Raw genomic sequence first — 17,744 nt, 5'->3', positions numbered from 1 at the left:
AGAAAGGATGGACCAAAGCCCATCCGAGACAAGGTACAGATCATGAACTGCCAATCCACTCTATCAAAGGCCTTTACCTGGTCCAAGGAGAGAACAGCAACAGGGGTGTTGGTCAGGGTGGCATAGTCTACAACATCCCGAAGAAGAGCGACGTTCTTACCAATGAACCTCCCTGGAACCCCACAAGTCTGGTCCCTGGTAACCACCAGATGGATGACATTCAGGACAGGCCCAGCTAATACCCGAGATGCAAGCTTGCAGTCGATGTTCAAGAGGGAGATGGGGCGCCAGTTTTCGGCGTCCAACTGATCTCCCTGCTTGAAGATGAGGGACATGACTTCGCGACGTTGTGACAAAGACAAGGACCCAGAAGCATAACAGGAGTTGAGGACATCGACCAGGTCCTGGCCAAGCACCTCCCAGAAACGCACGTAAAACTCCATGGGCAAGCCGTCCAACCCGGGGGCCTTACGCCTAGCCATACCCAAAAGAGCAGCATGACACTCCCCAAGGGTGAGGCGACCCTCACAAAGATCGGCCTGGTTGAGAGGCAAAGAAGAGGTGACGTTGTCAAAAAAATGGTCCTGTGCACTGCGGTCTGTAGGCGAGGCAGAAAACAGCGACGTCTAAAAACCAGGGAAGGAGGCGCAAAGATCAGACGGGGAAGAGACAAGAGTACCGTTGGGCTCACGCAGAGCAGCAACCCACCGATCGGCTGCCCGCTTCTTCTCCAGACGAAAGAAGAAAGCAGACCACACTTTCCCTTCCTCAACCCACAACACCCGGGACCGCACCTGGGCACCTTTGGCTTCGTTAATGTCCCACCGGGACAGGTGTTCGTGCACAGACCGGTATGGCCCCAGACAGGACAGACAGCCAGAATCAACCTGACTCTTCAGATGGTCGGCAAGCCGGGTCAGGAGATCACGAGACTGAGAGGCCAGGCGGGACCATGGAGTGCAGTAGGAGATGGTGAAGCCCTTAATCATGGCCTTGCCATCTTCCCACCATTTGGCCAAAGAGGGACAGACAGCTTTACGGCGCTTCCATTGAGCCCAAAGATCGGAGACGGCACTATAGTACTCATCCTCCTCCAAAACAGACGTGTTCAGTTTCCACAAACCAGGCCCGGGGGAAACAGCATCCAGGACAGACACAGAGAGGAACATGGCACAATGATCAGAGAACAGACACAGACGAAACCCATGCAAAAGGACAGCCCACCAGATCAATACGCGAGGAGAAACACCCATCCGCTCTAGAACATGTGAAACCAGACGTGGACGGATGGAAATAGCGCCAAATGTCTATACAGCAGACGTCGCCGAAAAGCCGAGTGAGGTCTGCAGTGCTCTCACGAGAAATGTCACCGACAACCGAGCCCCCTACGCTCGAGGGACCGGTCAAACACAGTATTAAAATCCCGACCAGGATTGTGGGAACACTGGGGTCCGTATTGTCTGAAACATTCAAGGAAGCAATCCCGCTCGGGGTTACGGTTAGGGGCATACACACAGGCAACCCGAAAGCGAACACCCCGAAGCGAAAAACTCCAAATGCAAGAAGCGGCCTTCTGCATCGGCCCATGAGGCAATGAAAGATACTGTCAGATGAAATAACATGACACATCCCGAAGACTTGACTGTGCCAGGGGACACGGAAAAGTTAAAGCCAGACTGAAACCAGGACTGACATTTGGCAAAGGAAGTGCAATGTGCCTTCTGGAGGCAGATGACATCCGGCACTGATGGCAAGGCCCGCAGCCACGTAAGAACCCCAGCACGCTTAGCATTGTCCCGTAAGCCATTGATATTGAGAGACAAAACAGTTAAAGCCATGATTGTTGTCCAAGAGTACATAACAAAACTCATTTTGAGCGGGCACAGGGGGGAACAGACGGAACCGTGGCAGGCATGGAATGAGCTGCCCGGCGAGGGTCAGATTTGGGCACCAGACCAGTGGTCCCAGTCTTCCGCACTCCTTTCTTAGTGCCCTTCTTTTGGGAGGGCACGGCACCGGCACTATCACCGTCTGACGAGAGACACGAGTTGCCCCGCCTGCGGGCCGCTGAGGCCTCGGCCATCTCCACATCAACAGAGGCGGATGACACCACGGACGGGGACTCGGGTGAGGCCTGCAGACAGCCCTCCACATCACCAGCCACGCCATTGATCGGACCAATAGCAACTGCATTGGCAGCACTACCAGTGCTGTGAGCGCATGAAGGGCCGGCGGGCGCCTAATTTTCGTTTCCGCTGGGATGGACACTATCCACACTACCTACAGAACAAGAACTGGGATCATCGAGGTGCATGGAGCCACTGGCAGCATGACTTACAACCCCAGGCACACTAACATTTCTAGCATCACTGTCATCATTAGAACTATAAACATCTTGGACAGGACCAGGGTGCACGGAGCCAACAGCAGCGTGACTTACAACCCCACCTGCACTTACAATACCACTACCCAGAGAACCATCATTATCAGTAACACTGTTGGCATCACTGAGGTGCATGGAGCCACTGGCCACATGACTTACAGCCTCGGGCACATTAACACCACTAATACTACTATCATTATCGGGGTGCACGGGACCAGTGGCTCCATGGCTTACAACCCCTTTACCAACACTACTGGGGAAAGAGGCCCCATGTCCAACTAAATTACTGTCATCAGGAGCAGATGGGACTGGGTCAGAGGACCTGCTGGAACCAGAAAAGAGCTGAGGAGTGGAATCAACGGGGTCATCCCCAAGTTCTCAGACAGAGGGGTCAGCTCATTGTCATACAGATCAACAAGAGACCCCCAGCTACTGACACCAACTGACGACGAGGCCTGGACCTCCCCAACAGCAGAGGCGCCCACCCCCGGCACGGCCGCCTGGCTAGATAAGGCACTTGGAGCGGCACCAGACACCCGAGCCGTGCCCCACGAATTGTGGGGGCTCGGGCAATCACGGGACATATGACCCTCCTTCTTGCAGTTGAGACACTTGCCCTTAAGTGGGCAATTCTTGGCGACATGGCCCTCGTGACAAATGTCACGTTCGGCCGGCTGCCCAACATACCACGTCTTGACCGCATACCCACCGACATCCAGGGTACGAGGTATGCGGCTACTTGGACCATTCGTACAACTCGGGTACCAGTGGACAGGCCCACCAAATCAGGGTAGTGCTGATGACGGATGTTCCGCACCTTCCCGAACCCACTTAAAATGGGCAATAAAGCAGTATTGTCCTCCTCAAAAGGGTAGTGGTACACGAGGACATTTTGTACTCGCGGCCCACTCCTCACAACACTACATGGAATGTCACTGATGGTGACCTGTTCAAACTGCTCAATGTCACCTTTGGCCTCGGGGCCCTCAAAAGCAACTTGCACACGTTTCCCGGGCATAAACTGCACCGACTTAACTGTATATTTATGGCTAAAGCGTTTATCGATTGTTTTGGCAACATCATAGCGGCTTAAAGAAGCCGGCAACCCGGAAATATCCAGCACTACGGTGCGCTTAAGAACACGAGCCATAGTGGGCACAGGAACCCCAAGGATCAGGGAGAAGAAGACAGGAAGGACTCGGCTTACCCTTGGTTAGGACGCAGTGTCCAGCATAAGTCCCCAGGCGGGTCACCGAGAAAGACAGGAGAAGGTCTTACCAAAATCCTGACTTGACACTTCCCAGAACTTGATCTTCTTCCCACGAAAGTTTACTCCAAATGGTACCACAAGGATAAAGGAGGCTCACAATAAAAACACGGGTACGTACCACAAACGCAAGCAGTTCCAAAAGGAATAACTATAGCCCGCGTCAGGTAAGTTTTTTTATGTTTAAGGCTAATGGCTGGCCCCCCGGGTAGGGTGAGTGCAATGGCCACCAGACATAACGACGAATCCATCAAACACAACGGTTCACCTCAAACGGGGGTGCACCAACACGCCAACTTCACTGGGGAATCGAACCCCGCCCCTACCAACAATTAACAAAAGACAAACACACAAACGGAGCATTGCACCTAGGAGATGCCTCGCTTGTCTTACACTCCCAAATGACAATCCGACAAAAACAACAATAAGGACTCAAAAACAACTGGACAAACCAAAACAAGCACGACCCAGCACAAGAGTGAAAAGCAACCCACAAAAGGCCACCCGTCAACAGACTCATCCAACACCAAGACGTTGGTTCACCCCAGAAACACAAAACCAGAACTTAAGGACGGAGAATAAACAAACTGACGAACCCACTGAACATGAAGAGCCATAAGCTTGCACTGAAAATCAACAACAGAGAAACCACCCAAAGAAGAAGGCTGAACCACAACACGATGAGCGACCAAGTCCCGCGTACCACTCCAGAAAAACTTAAAACTTAACGTATTTAATTCCACACTGACCCACCGGGGAACATGGATTAGGGAGGGCACGTACCACACACGGGAAAGGGCCAAGGCATTGATAACAAGTGCCTTGCCGTTATAAGATGACAATCGCTGACGCCAAGAGTTCAAAGCATTTTCCACCGCGGTGATACATGGCCTCCAATTGTCCTCCTCCAGATTGCCCGGACCCAGAAAAACCCCCAACACCTTCACCTTCACCGACGACCAAGTAATGTTAACCGGTGAGTCAGTGCGCCCATTCCAACAACCCAACCACAAACCTTCGCATTTACCATAATTTAATTTAGTTCTAGAGCCTGTCTCGTATAAAGAATAAACATCAAAAACAGCCAAAATACGAGGAAAAGAAGAAACAACCAGCGTAGTGTCATCAGCATAGGCAGAAAAAACAGGCAAAGAAGACGAAGAACCAGGAAGAGGCAAACCAGAAATTAAACCACTAGAACGAATATTACAGGCTAGAACCTCAGCAACTTAAACATAAAGGAGGAGGGACAGGGGACATCCCTGCCTCACCCCACGAGATAACTTAAAAGAATTTGAAATATGACCATTAACATTAACACAACTACTCACATTATTGTAAAATAAATTAACCCACCCAACAAACGACTGCCCAAAACCCATAGCATATAAGGTAGAAAGAAACGTCCAATCAACCCTGTCGAATGCCTTTTCTTGATCAAGAGAAAGAAGAGCAGCAGGAGTACGAGAAGAAGAGCAAAAATCAACAACATCCCAAAGAAAAGCAACATTTTCCCAAATGAAACGGCCGGGAACACCACAAGACTGATCCTTATCAACAACCAAATAAATAACCTTAAGAAGACGAGCAGCAATAGACAGAGAAGCGATTTTGTAATCGACATTCAACAGGGAGATTGGACGCCAGTTCTCAGGATCGAGACGATCCCTTTTTTTAAAGGATAAAGTAATGATACCTCGGCGCTGAAAGTGAGACAAAGAGCCTAAACCAAAAGCAGAATTCAAAACACAAACTAAGTCGAAACCCAAAACATGCCAAAATTTTCAATAGAACTGCATGGGAAGGCCATCACAACCAGGAGCTTTACCACGGGCCATGCCCTGAAGAGCCGCAAAACACTCCTCCTGGCTGAGAAGACCTTCGCACACCTCACTATCATCATAAGGAAGAACTGAAGAAATGTTGGAAAGAAGCACAGCACGAGCATTAGAGTCACAAGGAGCAGCAGAGAAAAGATCCAAATAGAAAGAACGAAAAACATCACACAACCCATCCTTATCAGCAACCAAAGTACTATCACCAGCTCTCAGCGCCAACATATTACGGTCAGTGCCGTTTTTCTTTTTGAGCCGGAAGAAATAGGCAGAGGAGGACTCACCCTCCTCCAACCACCTCGACTGGGCACGAACCTGAGCACCACGAGCAAGCTCAACATCCATAGCACGAAGACAAGACAAAATAAAAAGGTAAACAGGAGGGAAAGAAAGACGACGAGAATCAACAGGAACTTTTAAATGGGCAGCCAGTTTAGACAAAATATCACGCTCAACTACTTTACTTTTACCATGATTAACACAATAATTTATACTAATACGCTTAATATCAGATTTGCTGCTGTCCCACCACCCAGTGAGAGAAGAAAAAGAAGACTGACGAGACTGCCAATAGGACTAAAAAGTTGAGATGAGGTTGACATACTCGGCCTCATCCAAAACAGAAAGATTGAGCTTCCACAACCCCGGACCCGGAGGAACGGAGTTGGGGAGAGCCCATGAAAAAGAAAGAGCACAGTGGTCAGAAAAAGGACATGATAGAATGTCTACAGAAGACACATAAGGCACCCAATAATACGGACAACCAATCAGGTCAATGCGCGATGCAAGGGCCCCATCCGGCCGGAACCAGGTGAAGGCAGAATCATTTGGGTGCCTTTCACACCAAATATCCACCACACAACAATCCGAAAACAACACCGACAAAAAAGCAGAACTTTCACGAGAGACATCAAAAGGACAAGACCCACGGCGATCCCGAACACAGTCCAGGACCGTGTTGAAATCGCCGCACAAAAGAGTAGGAACAGCAGGATCAATAGAGCCAACACAACGAACCAAAAAAGCGTCACAATCTGGATTACGGTTAGGAGCATAGATAGAAGCAACACGGAAAACAGAACCGCGAAGACCAAACTCAACCAAAACAAAACGACCATCGAACTCGCAAACAACTGACTGACACTCCAAAACCGAACGATACAAAACAACCACACCACGAGAATGATTTGTACCAAAAGAACCAGCACACAAATAACCAAACCGAGAAAGCGAAGAAAGAAGATCATCACTAGAGACGGCGTGGGTCTCCTGTAGACAAACCACCGAAGGAGGGAGATGGGACAACCACTGAAGAAAACCAAGACGCTTGTCACCATCCCTCAATCCATTAACGTGAATGGAAATAACAGTGAGAGCCATAATATAACAAAAAAGTAGTGACAAATCCATGACAAAAAACTAAAAGGTGGCAAGACAACGGTAACTTTTAACGGTGCCTAGCAGGGCTAGGCGAAGCAGTACGTCGACGTGAAGACCTATGGGAGTCCGGACTGAGAGGAGGCCTCTCGTCCCCGGAACTAGATCGGGAACGAGAGGATGCACGAAGAGCCATCCCCGGACCGGAACGAGAGCTGACCCAGGGAGGTAGAGGCACTGCAAACGAACGTGGGGGCCTTCAAACGTTGAACCAAGCGTGCATTTTCCTCCGCCAGAGGCTGCGAGTCCATGGAACCACCAGCACGCCTAGCTTTGACAGGGATTCTAGATCTTAGGACCCTTGAATCCTTTTCCCCACCCAACAAGGCCGAACTATCCCCGGCCACAGCAACAGAACCCCCCCGACGAGGGCGGCAAAGACAAAACAGACCCCGAAAGGGGAGAAAATGAAGGGGAGGAATCCAAAACCTCCTCCTGAGGTGCCCCCACTGTAGCGGGGACCTCCAAAACACCATCACCCGATAGTCCCTGGCTAGGACAGGGATCCAGAACCCTCTCCTCAGCCCCATTAGACTGACTAACCAACAAAGGCTGGCTGACCAACTCATTAAGCTGGTTATCCCGCTCATTGACAACCATCGCCTTGGACTCAACAGCAGATTCACTTGCCCCCACCTCCACGGTCGCACCAGGAACAGACTCTGTGGTGGAAGAAGAAGCCACTGGTGGAGGACAAGCAACAGGCCCGGCCGGGTCCCCAGCAGGCACAGCCTCAGGGACAACCACTGGCTCAACAGCATCAGGCCCAACAACTGGAGCATTATCCGCACCAGCACCAACATCATTAGCCACACTATCATTATCACTAAACTCTTCATCATTATCCGTAGCCGGATCACCTGGCACGTACCATGCAGGCTTAGGGCAATAACGGACAAAATGCCCTGCTTCGTGGCACCGCTTACATTTCCCCTTTAGAGGGCAGTCAGCTGCCTTGTGATTGTCGTTACATATATCACAGACAAGGGGCTGTTCCTTGTACCATACGCGGCACTTGACACCATCAATTATAACGTTGGGCGGAATATCGTGCTTACGCACCATACGGACCAAACGGGTACCTGTATGCACACCAGGGACATTTGACCACTGTTGATGTTTAATTTCTTTTGTGTCCTCAAAAAATTTTAAGGCCTCCCTAACCCAGTCATTATTCCCCTCGAAGGGAAACAAATGACGAAGGTAACTGGAGTCGAAACAACCATGTTACAACAAACATAACCAAATGAAATGGAACCGGCCTCCTCATAGGTCTTCTTGTGAGTAGGATCCATGAAAGAAATACGGATAAAGCCTCCCGGACAGACCTGGATTGAATTGACCAGACCATCCAGGGAGTCAGCAATGATGCCGGCAACCCCGGCATGGGACGTCCCAGCCGGGAAGCTGAACTTTATGATAAGAGTGCATGTGTTGCACGGCACCATTATGCGTAGATATATGAAATTCTTTTATAAATTAATCTGTTTTTAACTAAATCCTTTTACCAATTACAGTACAAAATCTTTTAACTAAAATTACACCTTAAGCAGCTGCTAAAGGACTAATGTCAATTAAGTAATAATTATCAATTTAAAGAATCACACTAATATTCCGTAATAAAAACTAACGATAAAAAGTCACGACGTTTTGACCCCTCGGAGGTCATTTTCAAGTGAGAATAAAAGTTTTAAGAATTAGCATAAATATGTAAAAACTAGATAAAAATGCGGCGAACGCCGAAATGTGATAAAAATATGTACAAAAGTGTAAAAAGTGCTAAAAATATATGGAGTAATGAACGGTAGCTAGAGAAAACAATAGACAAAAAATAATTAATCACAAGAACTGTTCGAACAGTTCTTGTAATTAATTATTTTTTGTCCATTGTTTTCTCTAGCTACCGTTCATTACTCCATATATTTTTAGCACTTTTTACACTTTTGTACATATTTTTATCACATTTCGGCGTTCGCCGCATTTTTATCTAGTTTTTACATATTTATGCTAATTCTTAAAACTTTTATTCTCACTTGAAAATGACCTCCGAGGGGTCGAAACGTCGTGACTTTTTATCGTTAGTTTTTATTACAAAATCTATATCTAAAAGACTTCTGATTAACACTAATATTCCACTCGGTTATTAAGATATAATATAAACCACACTAATATAGAAGATAAATACCCAAATACACTAAATAGTCACTCACTTAAAGAGTAAGTAATCGAATATTGTATTGATAAGATCCACACTAAATTATCATTCCAACGATGGAAAAGGTGACAAATAAACTAAATTTAATATCACACTAGAAAATCCCGCAAAAAACCCACCTGTGGATGAACCAGCAAGCGAAAACACACCAAAATATATCAAATATCAAAATAACCTGTTTCTCCAAGTTGAAAACATATTTTGTTGGTTTTTCTCCCTGTTCAAACCATTTCACTTTTGATCTAAAAATGGCCTCCTTCCCTCGGTTTTCGTATATCTTTTTCAGTTCTTCTTTTGCGGCTTCGTACTCCACGAGAACGTTTGGATCTAAATTTTCAAACTCCATATTGCAAATTTTATAGTCAAGATCTTGTAATTCTTTTTGAAGTGTTAATTCTCGTTTTCTAAATTTGTATCTTCTTTCTTTAGAATATTTAATTGTTTCCATGCGTATTTCCATTTTGATTAATTCCCACAATAACTGTTTATCCTTCACGTCCATGTATTTCTCGTGTATTTGAGGATAACAGAACGACATGTGTTCTATAAAATCGTCATCCTCTAGGAGGGAGTTATTAAATTTCCACGTGCCTGGGCCTCTCTTGAGCTCACTTCTTATATCCATCTTTAAGAAGGTAGCTTTATGATCTGGTGCAACTGACGTACAGATCTCAGCATTTTGGTGTCACACAAAGGTGTCTATGTTCGGAAATTTATTTATTTATTTATTTTTTTATTAATACACTGATACAAATTACTTACACTAATACAGCATTTAAATTTTACATAGTACTTCTCTGTTAAGTAAAAAACAAACAAACGCACAAACAAGTAAAAAAAACAACAACAACGAACAGTATTGAGCCTCTGCATTACCTTATCTTTGAGTAATAAATATAACAAAAACAAAGCATCATTTATTTTGATTGAGAGCAGAATTCCTATATTAATCCAGCTTATATTATAATAATGCTATTTGTTTTTTAATTGTTCTTTATTTTATTACGTGATATGCCAATAAACGTACGTGAAAAAAGTAGTATTACATCTAAATACAATTTTTTAATTTCGATTGAGTAGTTAATTTCTTTACAACTTCATCTAGAGACAGTTCTTTTTGAAGATGTTTTGAGGAATAGATATATTGTTTGACCAAGATGATGGGCAAATCTAGCCTGCGTTTCACGGGACCAGAGAGCATATCATTTACATGATGTAGATCATGAAAGGCAACTTTTTCATTCGAGAGTGTTATTGCAGTATCTTGGCAATGATTAAACCACGATATAATTTGCGAATAGAGTTTAACAGACTCCGTGCAATTAATAAAAGTGTGTTCTATTGAATCAGCATTAAAGCAATATATACATTTATCATTATCCGCTAAACGAATTAGTTTGAGTTCTCTCTTCATTACAACTGTTCTATGCAAAAAGCGAAAACAAAAGTGACGAAGTTTGTTATCCCTGGTAAAGCGATATATGTTTTAAAACTTATTAAACCAATCAACAAATATTTCGGGGAATTTCTCCTGCCACTTTTTAATTCTGCTTGGGACAGTGCAGCTGTAGTTATTAAACAACTGGTAATAATTTTTACAACGCGCTTCAACAAGATCAAAAGAGGTTTTATTTAATGAAACGGATGCAGAAGTCAAAGAGAGGTCTGTGGCAGGTATAACCGCTTGGGCTGACCTCCTTTTCAAGTCAGATGGAATAGCTGAGATTAAATGGAAGTAGTGCAAATAATTTGTAGTAATGTTAAATTTATTCCTCAACTCTTCATACGATAAAAAAATGGCCTTTGAGTTTAGCACATCCTTTACTGTTACAACTCCTTCTTTGAACCATGACTTCCAAAACAAAGTAGCATTATCTATGGTTATCAATTTGTTATTCCAAAGAATGAATTCGCCATTTGGAAAGATGTTAGTTGCGTTCTTGAGATCTTGAAAATGCTGAAGAAGCTCTCGATAGAAAAGAGGCAAACCTGTTTTTAAAAGTTTTATATCATAATTGCATTTGAGGAGGAATAAAAGGCTTCCATGTTTTCGAAAGTAATAGTTGGGGATTGCCTTCCATTTATCGTCAGACGTTCTCAGTAGTCTACCAATCCAAGCCAAGCGCAGTGCTTTAATAACTGTGAGAAAATTAACAAAAGTGATTCCTCCTTTCTTTACTGTTTGATACATAACTACCCTTTTTATTTTGTCTTTCCTGTTTTTCCATAGAAAGGCAAAAAGGTTCTCTTGAACAGTCTTAACTACTGATTCTGGAACAGTCAACATGGAAGCTGCATAAACTAGCTGTGATATACCCAAAGCTTCAGCGAGTAAAGACTTGCCGTATATCGTAAGATCTCTTGAGAGCCATAAGTTCAATCTTGTTTTCATTTTCTTGATCTTTGCATGAAAGTTTTCTTCAATACATTTGTCTGTATTGTAGGATAGATTTATCCCAAGAGCTTTAATGGGTTCTTTTGTTGTCGTAAAGTCAAGTACCTTTAACTTGCTATCTTTCATGGAACCCATCCACATAGCTTTTGTTTTTTTCTTATTTAATTTTAATCCTGAGATATTCCCAAAGCAATCCAAGATTAATAAATGAGGTTTGAGTGATTCCACATTTTCTATTATTGTGGTGGTGTCATCAGCGAACTGTGAAATTTTGACCTTCTGGTCATCCGGAAGGGAAATGCCTTTACAATCTGAATCTTGGCGTATTTTAACTGCTAGCAGTTCCTTAGCAAGGATAAATAGAAGAGGACTTAGCGGACAACCCTGGCGTACTCCTCTCGACATGTTAAAATAAGTTGTCAAAAACCCACCATTCATAACTGCACTTTGTACATCTTTATAAAAGATTGTGATCCATCTTTTCACATTTGGACCAAAATTGAAGGCGTTCAAAGCTTTATTCATAAAATCCCATTCAAGGCTATCGAAAGCCTTTTCGAAGTCTATAAAAAGAAGCAATCCCGAAGTCTTTTTAGCGTCTACGTATTCCATTATATCACTCAAAAGTCTTATGTTTTGACCTATTTATCTTCCCTTGAGAAATCCGGTTTGATCTGAATGAATTAATTTCGGTAGGTATTTTTCTATTCTTTTTGCCAAAGCTGTAGTCAAAATTTTATAATCAACATTAAGTTAAGATATTGGACGCCAGTTTGCAAGTTCCTTAAGGTCTCCGTCGGCTTTTGGTATTAAAGTTATAATTCCCCTCCTTTGCGAAATTGATAGGGATCTGTTTTGAAAAGCTGCCTTGTAAGAATTTAGCAAATCTCTCCAAATAAGGTCGTAGAAAGACTCGTAAAATTCTTTAGTGAAACCATCTTCACCTGGAGTTTTATTGTCCGAGAAAGAGCTCACCACTTCTTTTAATTCCTCGTATGTAAAATCATGTTCTAGTGAATCTCGTTCCTCAGTATTCAATTGAGGGATTTCAATACCCTCAAAAAAGATTCAAAGGTCTCATTTTCACCTTGTGGCACGTCATTAAAATCTTTTTTGGATATGTACATATTGCTATAAAAAATTTCGAGTTCTTTCTCAATCTTTTTTGGCTCTGTTATCGTTTCTCAGTCCTTCAATTTCACCTCGCGTATAAGCTTTTTTTCATAATTCATTTTCTCCAAGTTGAAAACATATTTTGTTGGTTTTTCTCCCTGTTCAAACCATTTCACTTTTGATCTAAAAATGGCCTCCTTCCCTCTGTTTTCATATATCTTTTACAGTTCTTCTTTTGCGGCTTCGTACTCCACAAGAACGTTTGGATCTAAATTTTCAAACTCCGTATTGCAAATTTTATAGTCAAGATCTTGTAATTCTTTTTGAAGTGTTAATTCTCGTTTTCTAAATTTGTATCTTTTTTCTTTAGAATATTTAATTGTTTCCATGCGTATTTCCATTTTGATTAATTCCCACAATAACTGTTTATCCTTGACGTCCCTGTATTTCTCGTGTATTTGAGGATAACAGAACGAAATGTGTTCTATAAAATCGTCATCCTCTAGGAGGGAGTTATTAAATTTCCACGTGCCTGGGCCTCTCTTGAGCTCACTTCTTATATCCATCTTTAAGAAGGTAGCTTTATGATCTGGTGCAACTGACGTACGGATCTTAGCATTTTGGACCTCCATAGAGATCGGACGAGAGACTAAAATAAAATCTATTCTCGATTTTAAATTAATAGTTTTAGACTCGTAGGTGAAAGTTCTTGTTTTCGGATGCAGTTTTCGATAGATATCAATAAGATTCAGTTCGTTCATAAGATTGTCAACAGCGTCTCTATAATTCGTGGATTTCCAGGCTGCACCTCCACTTTTATCTGCTTTAGTAAGTGTGCAATTCCAGTCGCCCGCGATAATTGACCTGGAGATGTCCGTCTTATTTACGAGAAATTCACTCAAGTTTTTAATAAATTCATTTTGGTCTCGATAATCAGTGGGTGCATAGATATTTACAATAAAAAATATTTCCTCACAAATTTTAAGTTTTGAGATCAATAATCTGCCTTGATGATCTGCTTGAATGACGTCGAAATTAAGACTAGAGTTCGGGTTTAACAGAATGCATACTCCCTTGGAGTGTACAGTCCCGTGACAGAAAAAAATTCTTCCGCCCCATTCCGCAGACCATATTTTCTCATCATCCGGTTGTGATTAGGTCTCTTGTAAACAAAAAATAGTGCCTTTTTGCTGTTTTAAAAGATTGCTCTCCTTTTATTTTGATTTCTTAAAGCTCGCACATTAAGCGAGATAACTTGTAAATTACATGCCATTACTTGGTGAAAAAAAAAAAGAATTGTTAACTTAATGCAAGGCTCAATAGTTAAAGACAATGTGTGATAGGAGACGAAAAGGAATGCAGAACTGTTAATGATAAGGCACAAAGACATTGCAAATATAGCAAATCACCTAATAAAAAGAAAAAACAAAAACAACAAAAAAGAAAAGAAAAACTTATTCTCTTCTGGGAATTAAACAAACTATCGGCAATGGACATCGTTTTTGTAAGAATTTTTCCACCAAGTGGACGATGTTTCAACGAAATCGTCGCTTATTCGTGTATGAGTTTTAGAAACACCCTGTATGCAGAATTTTTTTTTTTGCATCGGAATTTTCGTTTCTAAACTAGACTCACGTTTTTGTTGACGCTTAAACGTCGTCTCCTTACAGCAATTTCGACGTGGGTTTTTTTTATTGATATTGTGACAGTCTCTCGCTAATTTCCAAACAAATGAAGAAAATCAGACCCACACATGATCGACGATCGATTTAAGTCAACTCCACGCATTTACATGTATTAACTTTACACAGAAGATCGCCGAATTTTTTCCACCAAATGGTCGATGTTTCAACGAAATCATCGCTTATTCGCATGTGAAGAATTTATTTTTCATCGGAATTTCCGCTTGTAAACCAGATGCATGTTTACTGTAGCTTAAACGTCGTCTCCAATTCGCAAATTCGCAGTTTGCAATTTAGACAATTCCCATACAATTTAACAAATCAAAAATCGCCTTCGCTTACTCACGCAACTGAAGAGATAATTTATACACGAAATTGATTGATTTCGCATAACACATTAGTTCCTAATATATGCCAGAAATTTACGCTTCCATTATTCTCGCGCTACGCGAATCGCGTCGCGCGCGACAGGAATCGCATCGCGCAGGAAACGCGACACGAGGTGGTAACTTACTTTTGGGCGGTACTGTAGGTTCAGAGTCGGCAGGTGTAGGAGGGGCAGACTTAGGACTTGCAGGGGTATCAGACATAGGTTCAACTTCAGACGCAGGAGGGAGATCTTCACCATGATCAGAATCAGCATCAACGTTATGATCAGCGTCGTCATCCTCATTATCTTTATCATCGGTCATTTCATCAGATAAAAGGCTATCACGATCAGAAGGCACATACTCGGAGTCAGAAGGATGGTCATCATTAGCCTGGACCTCCTGGTCGTCATGAAGTTGGGGTGATTCCGGAGAGGCAAGTTTGCGACGAAGCCAGGAATGAGAACAGTGAGCGGCCAAATGCTGAGGACTTTTACAGATGGAGCAAAGTACAGAGTCAGGACAGTTTTTAGCCACGCGACCATGCTGGTCACAGTTAAAACAGACGACACGAGAACACGACTGGGCCAGATGGCAGGTTTTCGGTTGGCATCTGTAACTGAAACGAAGCAGGAAACGCCCAAAACGCATAAAACAAGGAATTGGAGAATACGGAGACCATTGAAAACAGAAGGGCACTCAGGAAGTGTGCTGCGGCGACAGGCAATAACAGTACCATAAGGAGCAACACGACCAACAATAGCAGAATCCGGAAGTTCATGAGGAGGATCATGTACAGTGTCAAAAGTGACAGGACGGAAGGACGATCGGATGAAATAACTACTGCCAGCAACATTAAAGGTAGTAAGGTTCAAAAATCTCTCACACTCGGTAAAAACATTGAAGGTCAGTTCCACACCATTGTTAGGTTTGCGTTGGAGACAGCGAATCGCTCCTGGGCGAAAACCATCACGAGCAAGAGCCACAAGAATATCCCTGGTATCAATATACTCATTCGAGGAAAAGGAGGCAGAACAAGGGCGATCTGGTAAAACATTAGCAGGATGAAAATGCTCTCTTTCAAGCATAGACATGTGGTCAGCAGGACGGTTAGGTTCATCAGCAAATGGAAGAGAAGCATTCACACTCACATTTGATTCCACATTGATGTTCAAAACAGCACTATCTGCAGCACGTACCAACTGCGTATCACTTATAGAAGCTTCGACAACATCACTCCACAAAGTAGACATAGCTGGGCCGGCACGCTTTGCGAAAAAGACGGCCCGCAATCGCAAGAACAGCAGGAAAAGAACCAGGAACGAACCAGTAAGGCTTCGCCCTGGGCTAACCCAACAGTAACACGACCAAAAGGACAGCCAAAAGGTCGAGAAGTGATGCCCGTTGATGCTCACAGCCGACAAGGTGCTCCCAGTCTCATGGCCACAAGATATGGTGGTCCGATTACAATCCGTGCCAAGGAAGAAATGCCCAAAGCCAACCTGAAAGCGAGGCGCACACAACGATTGCCCTTGTGATCGTTTTGTGTGAGCAAAGAACAGGATACAAGTAAAAAATGCAAGCACTGTTATGCATTAGGTGGAAGTTAATCTAGCCCGGATGATATGTATACAACGAAGGCTACAACACTATTAACATTCATCTTTCGAAAACGTGACTTATGTGACGTAGCGCACTTCAAAGTCTTACTATTCCCTGCTCAACACGGACAGTACGTATTCAAAGGGTGGCTAAGACACTATCCTGAGCATAAAAGATTTACTTTTTATGATAACAATTCAATTAACTGATAACATAGAGAAACCACGAAGTGTTGGCCACAGAAATGTAACGCCGACTGATCTGGGCGGTCCTCAGTTACTCAATGCAAAACGGGCTCTCCAGAACGCAACATAACACAGCACAAAAGAAATCTATCATGCATATAGATGGGCGATGGAGCAGTACAAACACACATCCACTTACGTTTTCCAAACGATGCACGAGGATAAGAGCAGGGATCCGGAAACCTTCAATGTCCTTACATTTACGGATCTGTGTCGACAAAACTTCTGAGACCAAGACATAAAGAAGGGGGGAGAGAGGACAGCTGTGCCTCACTCCCCTTTGGAGAAAAACTGGCGCTGAAAGACTTCCATTGCAAATAACACGGGAAAAAACATCCTTGTAAAATAAACTGACCCACCCACGGAAAGACGGCCCAAACCCAAACTAAGAGAGTACGCGCATGAGAAATTCATGGTCCACATGGTCAAAGGCTTTTTCTTGGTCAACTGTGACTAAAATGCCCGTCTCATTGGTTCTGTCGATCATATCAAGCATATCCCAGACAAGTTGAAGATTTGAAAAGATCGATCTATCCACCACCCCACACGTCTGATCCCGTTGAACAAGAGACTGCATCACCGCTTTCAGACGTTCTGTGATAACTTTAGAAGCCAGTTTATAATCAGTGTTTAGCAATGAAATCGGTCGCCAATTCTTAGTCGTTTGTCACCCTTCTTATACAGCAAACGTAGGAGACCACCACGCTAGCTGTCAGTCAGGGTGCCAAGGTGGAAGTTTTCATTTAGAACCGTCTCCAAAACACTGCCTAAATCTTGCCAAAAGACCTTATAAAATTCTGTTGGGAGGCCATTCGAACCGGGCGATTTTCCGGTTTGGAGGCCACCCAGAACTGGAAAAAGCTCTTGCTTAGTGAATTCTCCTTCGCAACTATCACGCTCGGCTTCAGTCAAAGAAAATTCTAGATCATCAATTAAACTTTCCTGTATTTGTAAATCGAGATTATCCTTCGCATAGAGAGTCTTATAAAAGTCAACTAGAATAGCTTCCATATTGGCGTGAGACGACGTCTCTTGTCCTTGAGAATTCACCAAGGATTCAAAAGTATTTTTTGCAGCCCTTTGCTGCTCGCGGCGAAAGAAATAGCTCGTGGGTTTTTCACCTTCTTCAGTCCGTTTAGCTCGAGAGCGGATTTTGGCCCCCTCTGCCTCTTGCATAGCAAAAGACGAGAGAGAGCATTCGA

Source organism: Montipora foliosa, chromosome 7 (genome assembly GCF_036669935.1).
Source record: "Montipora foliosa isolate CH-2021 chromosome 7, ASM3666993v2, whole genome shotgun sequence".
Taxonomy (NCBI): Eukaryota; Metazoa; Cnidaria; class Anthozoa; order Scleractinia; family Acroporidae; genus Montipora; species Montipora foliosa.
Note: the sequence above shows the minus strand (reverse complement) of the source record.